General features: G+C 45.5%; 1 protein-coding gene across 4 annotated transcripts in view; it reads right to left on the bottom strand.

Moving 5' to 3' along the window:
• The window catches only part of LOC146180611 (rho GTPase-activating protein 29-like), a 234747-nt gene that overhangs the window by 214549 nt on the left and 3917 nt on the right, over positions 1 to 16281 (bottom strand). The window contains exon 1 of one of the 4 annotated variants that reach the window (XM_084576091.1): positions 212 to 337. The exons of the other annotated variants lie outside the window; for them this stretch is intronic. The gene's annotated coding sequence lies outside the window, so the exon portion shown is untranslated. Of the gene's footprint in view, positions 1 to 211; positions 338 to 16281 lie in introns of those variants that run through there. 4 annotated transcript variants of the gene reach the window in all.

Here is a 16281-nt window from a genome sequence, read left to right as displayed (position 1 = left end):
TTTAGTCATTAGCATGAGTTATAGCTCTATCGATGTCTGTTATAACGTTTATTCATTATCTATCCCCATCAATAGCTTTCATTATTAATATCTCTCCTAGAGTGCCACATCAGCGCACAGATCATGCGCACAATTCCTGCGCACATATTTTCGCTCCGTGAGCGAAAGGCTTTCGCATTAACAGAAGCATTAATATCTAATGCCTACTCACCAGAGTGGCTCAGCTGTCAAAGCGTTCGGCGGGATCAAATTCTGGTGGCGGCGGGCGCATTTTGTGAGGCACAAAATGAAGAGGACGAGAGGTGGTGAAGACGTTTATTAAAAATAGTTACATGGAGAGGACGGAAGCGCGTTGTACGATGTCAGCCCAGGCTGAACAGTCCTAAATGGCAAAAATTAATATACAGTCATCGGCTCCGGTCATATGATTAAGGTGCTGCATCGTCACGTCGAAATTTATACGGTGAACATTCGTTAATTCGAATTCGCTTCATTTGAAGCTTCGTTCGCTCGAGATCGTTTCCAATATGCATTCGGTCTCGTTAGAAAGTTCTCATATCAGATATCGACTAATAGCAGCCGAAGAGGAATCGGTAATAAGTTAAGTTAGAAAAACTGGTCCGAGACAATTAAGACCGCCTACACGTCAGAATTCGAAATCATTATGTTGCTTTAGATTACGTTAGATTTCAAAGTGCGGAATGGCGCTTAGATACGCTTGTTAGCGTACGTGACCCCCGCTTTTTTTCCACTCCCGCCCTAACGTCCCCGTTTAACGGTAGCTACTTTTAGAATTTTCGTGTCCTAGCAATAAGGATCCGCTCAGGTATTGTCTCTAAAATAATAATAACATTAATATGGAATATGCCAACAATTGGGTTCCTATCTTGCCGCGGCAGGAACAGATCAGCATCTTAGCCGCTGAATCTATCTATATGTCATCCGTTCCTTCTGGTCTTGTAGCCAATCGGAAGAGCACGTTAAACACGTTAAATATACTTGTTCCACCGTAACTCGTCGTCCGCATGTCTTTTCGAGGCATGTACAAATATGCGTGGAAAAACGTAAAAGCAGACATTTATTCACATATCGAGCAGTGAAAGAACATTAGCAAGTTTTGAAATATAACTTTGCACCATGTTGCGCTGCTTGTCATATCGGCTGGTTCAGTTCCGCGCACGCGAACGATGATGCAGCGAGAACTTCAGACTAGTGGCGACATCTGGTTTCTACTATCAAAACTATTTTTATCAAAAAACCGCGGCATTCTTAGATCTCGGCGCAGTAGAATTATCGCTCCGAATGAACAAAATACAATGAATTTATCGCTCAAGGATGTTGCTACAGAGTAGACGAGGTCAAAAGAAACCTCGACGTGCCATTTACGATATTTTAATGTACTTTTCTCAAAAAGTCAGTAAAAGCGGCGAGTTCATCCGAAGCAAGACGTCGTGATTCGAAGCGCGCCTCGGCACACTAGCCAATATATTCTAGGCACTATAGTATCAGAGACGGCCCGCGCTCGCAGACGGTATAAAAACAGAGGAAACGCCATCTTCGATCGGAGGCCACGAGAATGGCTCGAGGAATTGAGACGCTTAAGAAACGATCCACGCGGTCCGGAAGTACAAGCTTCATGACGTGCCAATTGCGTTCGAACACACACTTCAAATTTGGCCAATTACGCAAAAACTCCCAAGTTTTTCCCGCGGCAGCCAGCTTCCGGTTGCAGGCTTCTGCGCTCTAGCCACAATATCCCTAGACACAATTGACATCCCGTTGCCTCAGCCCTCTTCCTCAATCCCAGGCTCCCTCTCCCTATGCTCCCTGAATGTGGGAGCAGAATGTCCCGCATAGCCAACAGTGCGGAAGCTGACGACACCAATGGCGGAAGACTCAGGAACGAGCTATTAAAAGCTAACGCTATATGAAAATTACCATACATAATGAGCGATTTCCATGTCAAGGTATACGCAAGAAGTAAGCTGGAGATTAGGCAGTGGGGGAATATGACGCAAACTCTGAGAAAGCACGGATAGTTATTAGCAGCGTTCAGTGAACGCTGACAAGCACAGTTGCATTTGCCTGTGTTACGTTTACAATGCGGACCACACATGTGCAGACGCGTTTGTGCAGAGATATGTGTCTGTGTACCTTGGTATTTTTCTGCAACAGGGCGTAGTGGGCGTGCATACGCATGTGTGCAGAGCGCTTCTTTGTTCCTGGGTGCGGTGTTTGTGTAATGACACCCCGTGTGTGCGCAAGACGTGCCGCGCGCGTTTCATGCCTACGCGAGACCAGTGCCAGTCATTGTGCGCGGGGTCTCCTGTATAATCCAGACCACTTCAAGTAATTAATCGCATTAAGACGTCATCGCCATCCATTCGCACCTTAACTCTCCTTTTACTGCACCTTTCCCTGGTATAAAGTACCAGGCAAGGGTCACCTTACCACCGGCGATACCTCTCACCATTCCTGTCATTAAAATAGTTTCGCTCTCACTGCGAATACCTTCTTCTGCACTCGCAAGAGCCGGAAGTGAACATGGAAAATATAAGAAACTAGAAAGAAGAAGGACAACAAATTTTCAGCTGTAAAAAGTTAAGTAGTGGGATTCAGGAATCAGGACCTTGTAGTAGGTTAAATATTAGACTTTAACCGAGATCGACAGCCTCAGCGTTTAGGTAACGAATGTGAGTTCAGAGGTTACGATTAAGTGGTGCGTTAAACAAGAAGGCAGGGTAGTCACACAGGATACCCATAAGCTCTCTAAGGACACCAAAGATCTGATTAAAGCATAAAAGCCTCCATCCCAGCGGACAGACTAGAACTCTCAGCGCCATCAACGTTAACGCGTGTAAGATAATAGACATACAGACAGAACTAAGCACAGAACCAAGGTAGCCAGAGATAATACAAGAGAGTTAAAGTAGCCAAAGAGTTCCACATAAATCTCCACAACAGTCGAAGTATCCTGGATAAAAATTAGAGATGTTGTGCAGAACAATCGGACATTCAGCCTTTAACAAATGAAGTACCGAAATCCTTTCAAGCAAAGAAAATGGGAGAAAAAACCTGGCGAGGATCAGGTAACAGCCTATTTGTTGAAGGACGCGTCGGGGTGATTGCGCCAGAGAAATTGGCCAACCTGTACACGCATTGCCGTCAAGACTCAATGCATGCCAGAATCTAGCAAGAGCGCCAACATTGTCTTAAGGAGGCAGCTAGAGACACCAACTTTTCGCTGTGCGTTATGTGTGTCGAATGATGCAGCACAAACCTTGGGCGCATTGTCGGTACTACGTTGGTCCTACATAGGGGCGGATATTACCAACACTGGGCCCAAGATTTGTACTGCATCCTTACTAAACATTATTTGCGAAAATGATTGTGAAAAAAAAAAAAAAACAAGAAATTTAGAACTGAATATTCTCCCAAGCAGTTTCGGTTTCGGCTTCAAGTGTGGAACGATGGTTGTAATGCTATAGTAATGCCTTTGACGTACTAAGGTCACGTGATTCCTACAAAGACTGCCGTATGATCGCTATTTCGTTAATGTCAATTCACGCCAGTTCCTATGCAATCCTGCCCAAAAGTTAAAAGAACAAAGAAATGAATGAGCAGTGATTATATCGCAGTTTTTGCAGGTCTCATCTGACCTTGCACGTCAATGACGTTACAGCCGTAGTTCGGGGGCTGATACCGAAGCCGGAACTGTAAAAAAAAAAAAAAGAGAAAAAAAAAAGTTATAAATTTTTAGGTGGTCTAGGCTAATTCCGCATCGTGATTAATTTACACTGCTGTTTGCGCACTGTTTCAAAGTTAAAAAAAAAAAAGAATTCTCATAAAATATTTTGGTGCATCTACTCTTTTCATCTGTATGAAAGCACACATAAAGACTTCAAAAAAAATAGACAAAAATCATAGACCGATCGGCTTATTCTTCGTTACCGAAAAATATTTATTGAGATATAATGACTAATAAAATCAGAACCTACAGTTCACTCATACTAAGGAGCAGGCAGCCTTTCGCTGAGGCTACTCGACAATATACCATATTCACATACTATCAACCAAGTAATACACACATGCGCAGATTGTTAAGAAAGCATATGCGTTGCATTCATACGTTATCAGAAAAAGTTTGACTAAGTCGTAACCTAAGCAGTCGATCATGAAGGCAGTACGCATTCAAGGGTTCCGTATGCAAATATATACTTGAGTGTTAGATATATCGCGTACACAGCTGCCGTGATCCTTCATAAAGGAAGTAATAAAATCATAAGAAAAATTGGGCCAGACAGTAAGACACGACCTCACTAGTGCTAGCACACGCGTTTTTACATGAGACATTAGGAGTCCTGGGTTTGGAATAGCTGGGCATGCGATTGAAGGAAGATATCTTTGTCATTTGCGATTGGCTAATGACGCATGCCTTGTCAAGTAACTCGGGCGACGAATATTGCACACGTACAAACACTGGCTAGTTAAAAACTAAACTTGTCTTCGAATCTCTTAAAGCAATAGTAGTGTATACGATAGGTAGTGAGACGCTAGAAGTGGTAAAGGTGCACGCGTCTATTCATAGCAGGTATATAGTGACAGCAGTTCAGAACCACGACAATGGAATAACTAGGAGAATAGCGCATTTGGAATGTACAACCGCCCAATCTTTTAAGTGGCGTGCGCGATGGCTTCCTTTTCTGTGCTCCTGCGTATTAGGCCAGATAAAGCTTGCCGTTAGATCAAGATTCAGCAAGGGCTTGGTGAGCCTTTGCTTATATAGCTGGACATTTAGCAGGTTAATTCCTCTGTAGCGCTCAGAATCACCGAAAATGCGGCCTGTCATGGACGCCAGTTAGAGATTTAGGCGGCTGTACTCTCAGAACATAAATGACAGCTTACCAATATCCCTCAAAGATCAGTATATCACAGCCGTATCTCACAGATATCCACCTATGGTGCGCAAACGTAGAGGCTGACAGGAAGGTCTCAACTGCGAACAACGCAGCGATCTACGAAATGAAAATGATAGGCGCTAACGTCAAGAGACAGGAAGCGTATCGGAAAATGGTGAACGAACAAACACGGCTTAACGACATTCCAGTCGAAACCAAGAAAAAAAAAATACGACTTGGGCAGGGCATGTAAATGATTTTCCCCAGAGCTATTGTTGGTCACCGGCTGGTCTTAAATGAGTCATAAAAGCCACATCATTTTGTCGCCAACGAAGAAAAGTGTTTTCAGAAACTGGAGGTTGTGCACCACAAGTTTGAAGCACGTGACTATGACACTTCAGAGCCCGCGAGAAATACAGTCTTGCGCTGACAGGCGAAAGCCAATTTAGAAGACACCTGGCCCTTGGTGTGCGCAATGCGCCTGTGAGCGGACACAAGAGTGCATTGTCAGGGACGCGATTTGTATAAGACAATAACTTCACATTTTCTCACACAATCTCACTCAATTCACATAACAAATCACATACAATTCGTATATAATTGCATAAGGTATCATAGTTTCTCGTACATTATCATAAATTATGTACGATATTTTATGATAATGATGTGCACCGTATGAGAGTCTATGCGATTAGATGAGATTTTATGAGGTTTTTGCCCGGTAGAACTTTTGGTTTTTCAGTAGGGCGCTTGCATGCGATGCTAGGGAGGAATATTTCTACAGTGTCTAAAATCATACCACTCCAACAAAAGAACAGGACGTAAGTCTGAATCGCCCACTGAAACAGCTCTCCAGGCTCGTGGAGCAAGGCAACCTGATCCGAGCGGAGCGCCGAATGGAAATCGCACAAGCACTGTCGCCATAGAAACGCGATGCCAAAACAATCATGCACGGGAGTCAAGTAAACCCTTTCTTCGAACTGTCCTCGTGAACTGCACCGGAGTCGTCAGTCAATGCTGAGCGATATTCATTCTTTCATGGCTGCGATTTACGAGCCTGACCACTCGAAAGTATTTTCCCAAAGCGACAGTAAATTTCGGGGTTACTCGAAGGGGTTTGGTGTGTGCAGTTCCAAAGCGAGAACGAAAAGATGCGTACATTTTGTAAACGGAGTGAATCTCGATGCCATAATTACCGTATTTACTCTCTTCTATGCACCCCCCCCCCTTACCCTTTTTTTCATGATCGCGATGCCAAAACAGGGAGGAGGAGTGGGGAGGTTGCTTAGAATAAAAAAATCTAAAACGCATGCCCCCCTTTTCTGTCTCTTTTCGCGGCGACATCTCGATGGGACGGGCGCAAGAAATAGCAGTTTATTTGGCAAACAAACTTGGCAAACCTCTTCTGCAAACGCGATGGCAGTTCGCTTAAACTTCGAGTCATAGGCAGCCCTCTAGAAATTCGTTTCGATTTCAATTACGGCTTTCAAACAGCCAACACCAAACCAAGCAACGAGCGCCCGCGATAACCGTGAAACCTGCCTAGCGTAGCTGATACCAGACTCATGCGATGACATGCTGATAGAGTTATCGGGGTCGCTTTCGGCCTGTTTTCTGCGTTTTACGATGTCGTCTATCATGTATATTGTCTGAACACAGCGATACAAAAAGCCACACATGAGATTATGCCACAAATGCCGCGCCACCTCTGGACTTAGACATCTTCGGCTAGACGACAGAGTGAGCAAGCCCGCTGGGCGGTCCTAAATACGTGGTCTCTCTTGAAAAAAAAAAAAAAAAAAAAAAACAGAGAGAGAGAGAGAGAGAGAGAGGTTTGGCTTGGTTTGCGGGGTTTAACGTCCCGAAGCGACTTAGCTAAACTATGAGACACGCCATAGTGGAAGGATCCGGGATTTTCGACCACCTGGGGTTCTTTATTTGTGCACTGACCTCGCACAGCACATGGGCCCCTTGCTTGTCGCCTCCAACGAAAAGCAGCTGCCGTGGGTGGGATTCGATCCCGCATCCTTGGGAACTATATAGTCGAGCGTCATAACCACTGCGCCACCCCGGCGGGGCAGAGAGAAAGAGAGAGCGGAATGTCTGGAGCCTGTTTTCATTTGATTGTTGCCCCGGAATAAAGAATTCGCTTAAAACGATGTCTATATCATTGTTTTTAAGAATGTTGCCACCTGCTTGGTCTTTTTCAAACAGTATTTGTAAATAAAAAAGAAATAAATAAATTTGCGTTGAAACTCACAAAACTATATATTTTGCGAAAATAGGGGGAGGGGGGGTGGTAGGATCACGAATATATTGTATTAATACAATATATTCGTGATCCTACCACCCCCCCCTCCCCGTTACGTTATGGTGCGTTCAAAAAATATGTGAATAATTATTCACATATTTTTTGAACGCACCATAACGTAAAATCGCGATTACTTAAATTGGTAACTGGTTTTAAAAACCTATTTTAAGCCGAGATATTCCACAGTTCTTGAGCAAGAAATTGTCGGAATAATGAATGCAAGGACTGCGGGACCGTTTTTACTATTTCCACACGGTTAAATTTCTTTTTACGACGTAAGCACACACTAAATTGCATTTTGTTTATTTCTACGGACAGACTAAGATGATGGCGTTAAAGCATAAACACGTGATTTTGCAGTTCCTTTATGAAAGGATTCTGGTGGCGAGCAATCTACACTCTGTACCGGTGCGCTTGCTTGCCATTCTCGCACTTACTTCTCTGTCCTCTCCACGATCGGTTGTGTGTTGCGCGCTGCTAGAATATTGCAGCGCATATTAGATGCATAGTTACCAAGTTATTGATTTCTTCCGAAAAATATGTATTCTCAAGCAAGGAGGTTTCCTGCAAGTGAATTTCACTCCAAATATTTTGATCATTTTATTCTCTTTTCCTAGCTTCGATGCACCTATCCTCCATTTTTTTTTTTTTCCGTGGTGAAAGTCGGTGAGTCGTTGAAAAAAAGAAAAATACGTCACTTAATCCACCTCTGTTACAAGCTGCGTTACAGCGAAATCCTCAGTTCCAGGGTAATTTAGTTTCAAGGCATCGCCTACTTTGGCGCCATCCATGCATGGATGAGCCAGAAACATGCCGCGCTTATAGTGTCCTGCGCAACTACGTAAGAATGATAACCAGTTTTCCCGCGGCACCGGTGCAGGACGGGAGGTGGAATGCACGGTTATGCCCCAAAAAAAAGCAGAGGGTGCACGCCACGCTTAGCGGATGAGCTTCTGGCACACTGAGCAAAGGATGCGAACACACGTGCAAACAAATGCGTCCGCGTGCAAATACCAGGCTACCACGTAATAATTATTATACTGTCACAGTTGTCAACGGTATAGTTTTTTGCTATGTCTTAATGGCTTATTTCCAGGGATGTGGACGTATTCTATATTCACAAACATCTAACCAACGTAAGCATACAGGAACGTGAGAAGACGTTCAAATCTCGACTGTCCATCCACGTTTAAGACTTTTCGGCCTAATTTTTGGGCTGGGTTAAGACAGTTTCGAACACGGGTCAACTCATTTATCGGATTGGGCAAAGTCAATTTGAGACTGGGCAGCCAAATTTTAGCCGGAGGTTAAGTCCACTTTGGGGCTGGGCAATGTTGCTTTTGGACGCCGGTTGGTTGGTTGGTTGGTTGGTTGGTTGGTTGGTTGGTTGGTTGGTTGGTTGGTTGGTTGGTTGGTTCATAGGAAGGGAAAGGCGCAGTATCTGTCACACTTGCTCTGTGGACACCTGAACCGCGCCGTAAGGGAAGGGATGAAGGTGGGAGTGAAGGTGGATAGAGAGAAAGGGAGGCCGTAGTGGAGGGCTGCGGAGTAATTTCGACCACCTGGGGATCTTTAACGTGCGCTGACATCGCACAGCACACGGACGCCACTTCGTTTCGCCTCCATCGAAACGCAGCCGCCGAGGCCGGGATTCGATCCCGGGAACTCCGGCACAGTAGTCGGGCGTCTTACCACTGCACCACCCCGGCGGGGTTTTGGACGCCGGTCAAATCAATTTTCAGATGCAACTGTTATACACTTTCCTCTTGAGTGGTATTGGTAAGCTGCTAGTCATAATGTTTGAGTAGCTTGGTCCAAATGCGCTCCATCCCAATCTTATTCTTCTAGTTATTTCTTTTCGTTACTACCTGTCGTCCTAAGTGGACATATTCGCCTTCATCCACGTTGACAACCGACCTGATCACCAAACCCTTAAAATGTGGTTGACCCGCAATTCGAAAATTGATTTGACCGGCGTCCAATTGGGTAATGGCAATTTGGGTAATGGCAATTTTGGGCGCGGGTCAACCACATTTTAAGGGTTTGGTGATCAGGTCGGTTGTCAACGTGGATGAAGGCGAATATGTCCACTTAGGACGACAGGTAGTAACGAAAAGAAATAACTAGAAGAATAAGATTGGGATGGAGCGCATTTGGACCAAGCTACTCAAACATTATGACTAGCAGCTTACCAATACCACTCAAGAGGAAAGTGTATAACAGTTGCATCTTACCGGTACACGCGTATACGAGGGTGAAACATGGAGGCTAACCAAGAGGGTTCTACTTAAGTTGAGGGCAACCCAGATGGCTATGGAACGAATATGGCACGTACGTTAAGAGATAGGAAACGCGCAGAGTGGGTCAGAGAAATAACTCAAGTTACGGAGATTATAGTTCAAATTAAGAAGAAGAAATGGACATGGCCAGGACATGTAGTGCGAAGAGAGGATAGCCGGTGGTCTATAAGAGACCAATTGGGTTCCAAGGAAAAGCAAGCGTAGCAGGGGACGGCAGAAAATTAGGTTGGTGGATAAGGTTAAGAATTTCACAGGGGTCGAATGGATGGAGCTAGCACAGCAGCGGGTTAATTGGAGGAAAATGGGAGAGGCCTTCATCATGCAGCGGGTATAGTTCGGCTGGTGATGAAGATGAAGTCGATTCTCGAACTCGACCAATCTAATTTCGGGAATGGGTCATGCCCATTTTAGGAGTAGGCGAAGGCAGTGTCGGGAATGCCAAGCCAATTGTCACTCGAGCCCAAGTAAACTTATAAACGCTCAAATAGGGCCAAAGACATTTCCACGAAAAATTTCCCCGGACCATAACACGTCCTAGACATGTCCAATGTACTATCCAAGTGCTGCCGTTATTACCATGCAAGGACCATTCCCAAAACAGGTTCGCTCGGCCCATTGCCATATATCTACCAGAGCGCTTACTGCGCCTGAATGAGGCCTCATTTTCTTTGGGGGAAAATCGTCTAAATCCTCGAGTGTAGGCAAGAAGTACTTTCCGCGCTTCTAGAAACATTAGATATTAGAGTAAACGAAGGGACGCGGTATTATCGAGGTCCTCTAGAATAAGAAGGCGTAGTTGCTCCAGCTCTGTATTGAAATAAATACGAGCTAAAGCTAGCTGGCGAGGCAAAGTAGAAATAACATCTTTGAGAGAATCCGTATCCCGTTAATTACTGTCCACGACTGCACAGATGTCACTGGTGATTCTGCTTCCAGCCCGGGAGTAATCAGCAATTGTTCAAGGGTACTTTAGAATAGCGGAAACCAAGCAGACTTTGAAGGAGCTGCTGACGGTGACTGATAATGTGATGGCATATCAAGGAGGAAATGAACCCTTTCATCCGCCATTTTCGTTAAGTTCACTACACCTATCGAAAAAAAAAAAAAAAAAACTGGCCCAGAACTATCAAAGTGCGCGTAAAAAAAGCTAATTTCGTTCCCCGTGAACGTGAAATATTCACTGCTGATTTTATCCACATATCATCACCGTTCGTTGCGTTGCCACTGTAGGAAGAACGAAAGAAAATGAATTGGCCTGCCACTGGCACTGTAGCTGAGCTACATCCGCTGCCTCGTGCGGACAGAAGAGAGAAAATAGAGAAGAAAGAAAATGAAGAGGGAGAGAAAGAGGCGCGTCGCATCAATCGTCCGTCTGCCACCGAAACGGCGGCGGGTGCAATGACGACTTACAACAGGTACAACCACCGATGGGGATGGGGCTGGGACAGGTGGGTCGCTGCCGCTTGCGGCGGGGGCTAGCCTGCCACAGAATATTTATCTGTTGTAGGCCGTCATTGCACCCGCCCCCATTTCGGTGGTGGACGACGGCTGTTGTTGCGGCGCGCCTCTTTCTCTCCCTCTTCCTTTTCTTTCTTTTCTATTTTCTCTTCTGTCTGTGGTAAGACGCCCGACTACTGTGCCGGAGTACCCGGGTTCGAACCCGACCTCGGCGGCTGCGTTTCGATGGAGGCGAAACGAAGAGGCGTCGTGTGCTGTGCGATGTCAGCGCACGTTAAAGATCCCCAGGTGGTCGAAATTACTCCGTAGCCCTCCACTACGGCTCCTCTTTCTCTCTTTCCACTTTCACTTCCATCTTCCTCCCTTTCCTTACGGCGCGGTTGCGGTGTGCACAGAAATCAAGTGAGACAGTTACCGTGCCTTTCCCTTCCTATAATTAAATCAGTTTTTTTCTCTTCTGTCTGCACGAGGCAGCGGAGGTGGCTCAGCTACGGAGCCAGTAGCAGGCCCGTGCATTTTCTTTTCCTTCTTCCTACAGCAACAACAACAACAACAACCACCGATGGCCCGGTGGCAGGCGATTCGTTTGATTCGTTGATTCGTTTATAGGAAGGGAAAGGCACGGTAACTGTCTCACTTGTTTTCTGTGGGCACCTCAACCGCACCGTAAGGGAAGGCAGGAAGGTGGGAGTGAAAGTGGAAAGAGAGAAAGAGGAGCCGTAGTGCAGGGCTAGGGCGTAATTTCGACCACCTGGGGATCTTTAACGTGCGCTGACATCACACAGCGCACGGACGCCTCTTCGTTTCGCCTCCATCGAAACGCAGCCGCCGAGGTCGGGTTCGAACCCGGGTACTCCGGCACAGTAGTCGGGCGTCTTACCACAGACAGAAGAGAAAATAGAAAAGAAAGAAAAGGAAGAGGGAGAGAAAGAGGCGCGCCGCAACAGCACCCTCATTTCCCCTTGATTGATCTGCTTGTAGCTTAGGGGGGTCTCGGTTCTGGCAGTGTTGAAGCCATAGGTAGCGTAAGAGGGTTCTAGCACAGCTTTCGCCCTCGCTCTTGATCACGTTCTACGTGACGCTGGCGGTAACAAAGGACGTCCCACGTCCGCCGCTATGGCTGAGGGTGGCGCTGGTGAACACTCTCAAGGTTCGTATACAGACAACATAAATACCCAAGAAAGTAGCAGGGGGGACAGCGGCCGATGTAGCTCAGTTGGAAGAGCACCGGACGCGTTATTCGGAGGTCGTGGGTTCGGATCCCACCATCGGCACGTTGTTTTTTCTTCTACTTTGTGTCTAATTATCTTTCCCCTAAACAGATTTCATTACTAATTTCTGTGATTATCCAAGTAAACATTAAAAAAAAAGACAAAGTACCATCCCCAACACTTTCCTCGGCCTCGCCGACTGCTGGCTTCTTTCCTTCATATATATATATATATATATATATATATATATATATATGTTTGCCTTACACTTAAAAGTCATTTTTAAGTGTCTTGGTTTATTACATTGCAAACTCTATGTTGTAAGTGCGTTTATGCTGTAGATTGCTTCGTTTTGTACAATTTTATCTGCTTGCTTCTTTGCTACGTATAGTGCCCTACCTGCTTGGACCTAACCACAGTCCGCAGTATGTCTGTAAATAAATAAAATAATAAATAATACGGATAGTAGAGTAACAGGCAGAGTGCTTCAACAGTTCCCTTTTTAAGTAAATGCGTTAACTATCTGTGATGTTCATTTTAGGAGATTAGGGAGGAGGGGGGGGGGGGGGGGGGCATGTTGGAGCTCGTCCTCAGTATAGTTTAGCCGCAAAAACAAATTTTTCTAAAAAAAAAAATGTAGCGCGCGTTACAAGGCCCACAAATGTGCCCCTGATATGCAGCTTCACAGAATAGCACAGCGCCTGTGACGTATATCACTCCGCCCAGAGAGTTCGTCACTCCGCTGGCATCACCTGAGAGCCACGGGCGCAGGGCGGTTCGTTGTCTATTCCGTTTCGATGGCGGCCATGCTCGAGTCAAGTGCCGAAGGCCGCGAACCATAGCGGCGGTCGGCCTGTGCGTATAGGGTTACCGCTCGCTATACGAGTGCACCACGTACCCTGCTGCCCTGTACTTTGCCCAACTTTGGAAACTATGGCACAATTAGATAATTCAATCCACTCAAATGTCTCAAACTAGAGCTCGGTGTACACGCTGAATGCAGTTCATAAAAGGAAACACCGCATAATGCATCGAAATGATCCCTTTCGCAAAGTTTGGATCTTGTTAAATTCAAATCTTTGTCAGCTACTGGGCAAGTTGGAAGTAGCTCATATTGTGACCAGCGCAAAAGAGACAAAGGACCGAGGAAACAGAAGACAAGGGCGACACAGCGGCCGTCCCGTCTTCTCTTTCAGCGCTCGTGTCGTCTTCTCTTTCGTCGGTCCTTTGTCTTATTTGCGCAAGTCCGAAATATAAAAACTTTATATTTTAATTTGAGCCCTTTAAAACAGATTTCCAGCCGCCATATTTCCCCCCGAAACTTTAGGCAACGTCTGAAATGCATACACAACTTTGCATGTACTAATAGCGTTTGCGTAAGCACAAATACCGCGAAATTTGAGCCAACATTGCATAATCGAGAACAATTGTGCTTGTCTATGTCTGCATGCCCTCATGAATAAAAACCCCCTCATGGGTGCCTATTCGGGAGACTAAATAGCGACAAAGCAAGGAAAAATAAATAAATAGTAGATTATAAGATTATTATATTACGGGCAGCAGGCAGATATTATTTATTGCCTACACCAAGATGGAAGTAAAACCTTGCAGAGGCAAAACCTGCGTTTAGCGGACTTTGTTCGAGAAGAACAAAAGAAATAGATGTTCAAGCCAAGCTATACAGTCTTCGTAAGCACTCTTTCCCAAGTCGCGGGCTTCTCATTATGTAAAAAAAAAGCTAGGGAAAACCGGGAAGGCACTTTTATTCTAATAATCCTAGTTTGGTCACAACACGTGGCGCCCTCTGCGGAGTGCTCGCAAAATCGTCTGCTACCCAGAAAAAAAAAAAAAAAATTGAAAAATAGACGCAATCAGGCTAATAAGCTTGTTGAAAATACACTCGTGACGACAGACCCATTATACATGTTCGCCTTGCTAAGTGGTTGCAAAAACGAGATTGTATGGCAGATGGCACTTTTTCTTTTCGCACACATCTGTTTCCTCGCAAAAGCAAAGGAAACGTTCACTTTGTGCGCTTCTTGTCATATTGTTCTCCTGCGCTGTGTTTATGGGAGCTAAACTTCAAAGGGTTATGCTTGCAGCGTCGTATAAACACCTGCTCCCACAACACGAACGCGTCTCAAGAATATCGGTGCATGAAGTGTAAAAGGTGTCATCTTCTGATCCCTTACAGAATTCGTATGAACAAGTTTCCTTTTAATTCATGCGTTTCTTCGCGCCAGATCAAAAACCAGCAATCATTTCGTTTACATAGTAAGTGATATTAAGCACGTGTCACCCACGATTAAATCGCATTTCAGGCATAAATTGCGAAGCGTTCGCGTAGATTAATTTTGAAAGCTGAAAAATAAATGCCACGAGCTCCGCAGCACAGAATGCTGTGTTCTACTAGCTGTACTGTACTCAAGATATCCGTTCACTCTAAATAGTACATAATACTCCTTTCGTTTTCTTTTTGTTTTTTTTTTTTTTTGTTTTTTCGATGAACGCATATGACTAGAGGCGAAAGAACAGCGCAAAAAAAAAAAAAAAAAGAAACGAGGCCAAAGGAATACACGCCAGCACAGGACGGGCGCTGAATTCCTTCATCCGTGTATTTTGTGTATTCCTTCGTCCTCATTTCCTCGCGCTGCTCTTTCGCCACTTAGCCATGCACCAACTTGCCCAGGAAAAAGTCTTGATTCAATATTGTTACGATGAAATAGCAAAGGGGTGTTTATTTACAGTGATATGGTAGTGGGATAAGGTGAAGCCTACTAGCCCCAGGCACCAACGCTTCGTCTTCTTCTTCTGCCTCACCATCACCATCCCTCATCGTCGTCATTAGCGTGACAATATAATTCGTCTAAATTCCTACGGAGGCGCCAAAAATGCCTTCTGATTCAGAAAAAGCGCCTTTGGCGTAAATATATACCGTATTTTCCGGAGCATAGCTCGCGTTTCCTAGCTTGGATTTTTGTCGATGCGACCTATGTACGACGAGAAATGACGCGCCAACGCAGACACTTTTTGCCGTTCCAATAACTATGTTCTAAAAGGAAATCCGCGCTCCACCACCGTGATCCGCTTCCGCGGAAACACAGCGGCGCCTGCACGTGTGCGTTCTCCTTGGAACTATCTGCGCACGCGCAGTTAGCTCGTGCCATTCTCGTTAGCAGAAAGCGCATCGCGCTATGTTAAAACGGTATTTAAGCTGTCATCCTATGCATGGGTAGAACCGCATAACTTCGCCTCGGATCACGTAATCTCTTGAGGCCGCGTGGCTTCAAGCGCATACGTCGCGCGTTTTCTAGCTCCACATGACGCCGCTTGCGAGAAAGAAGCTACGGAGCAAAAGTGGGGTAGCGGGTTTTCGAAGACATACTTTGTACAGGGAACAGCGATAGGATGGAGTTGCCCTCAGTGTCCCTTTTAAATTGGCTTCTGCACCTCGTGCACACGCCAAACAGGGCTCGAGCGCGTTTTTTTTTTTTAAAGGCAACGCAGCGAACTCCAAACCCGACGGCGGGTTGGGCTCGCCTGCCACCAGCGGTTGTACTTGTTGTAAGCCGTCATTGCACCCGCCACCGCTTCGGTAGTGGACGACGGCTGTTGCGATGCGCGTCTTTTTCTCTCCATCTTCTTTTTCTTGCTTTCTTCTCTATTTTCTCCTCTGTCCGCACGTGGCAGCGGAGGTGGCTCAGCTACAGAGCCAGTAGCAGGCCCGTGCATTTTATTTTCCTTCTTCCTATAGTGGCACCAATAGCAACAAATCCGACGCTCACTGACATCGCATTACTATGCCGTTTTGCCACTTCGGCCGAGCAAGGATGCGAAGTTTTTGAATGCGCGCATTTTCAGCAGCCCAGCCAATTCTGGAACATCATTCGATGTTCGCCGCTGTATATATACACCAGAGAACGATAGAAGAATTCTCAAAAAAGATATTCTTTTTTTTTTCATTTTTTTTTTTGCTGGGGTAGAAACAGAGGTGTAGAATTACAAGGCAAGCCCGATAACTTCGGTAACTCTTATTTTGCCGCCATGTATGGCAGGTTTTGTCGGAGCAACCACATTACTGTGCAGCAGTGCTTTCAGCGAAC

Source organism: Amblyomma maculatum, chromosome 8, assembly GCF_055883805.1.
Source record: "Amblyomma maculatum isolate TAMU_Amacu chromosome 8, ASM5588380v1, whole genome shotgun sequence".
Taxonomy (NCBI): domain Eukaryota; kingdom Metazoa; phylum Arthropoda; class Arachnida; order Ixodida; family Ixodidae; genus Amblyomma; species Amblyomma maculatum.
The sequence above is the reverse complement of the archived record's forward strand: the minus strand, read 5'-3'. Positions and strand labels throughout refer to the sequence as shown.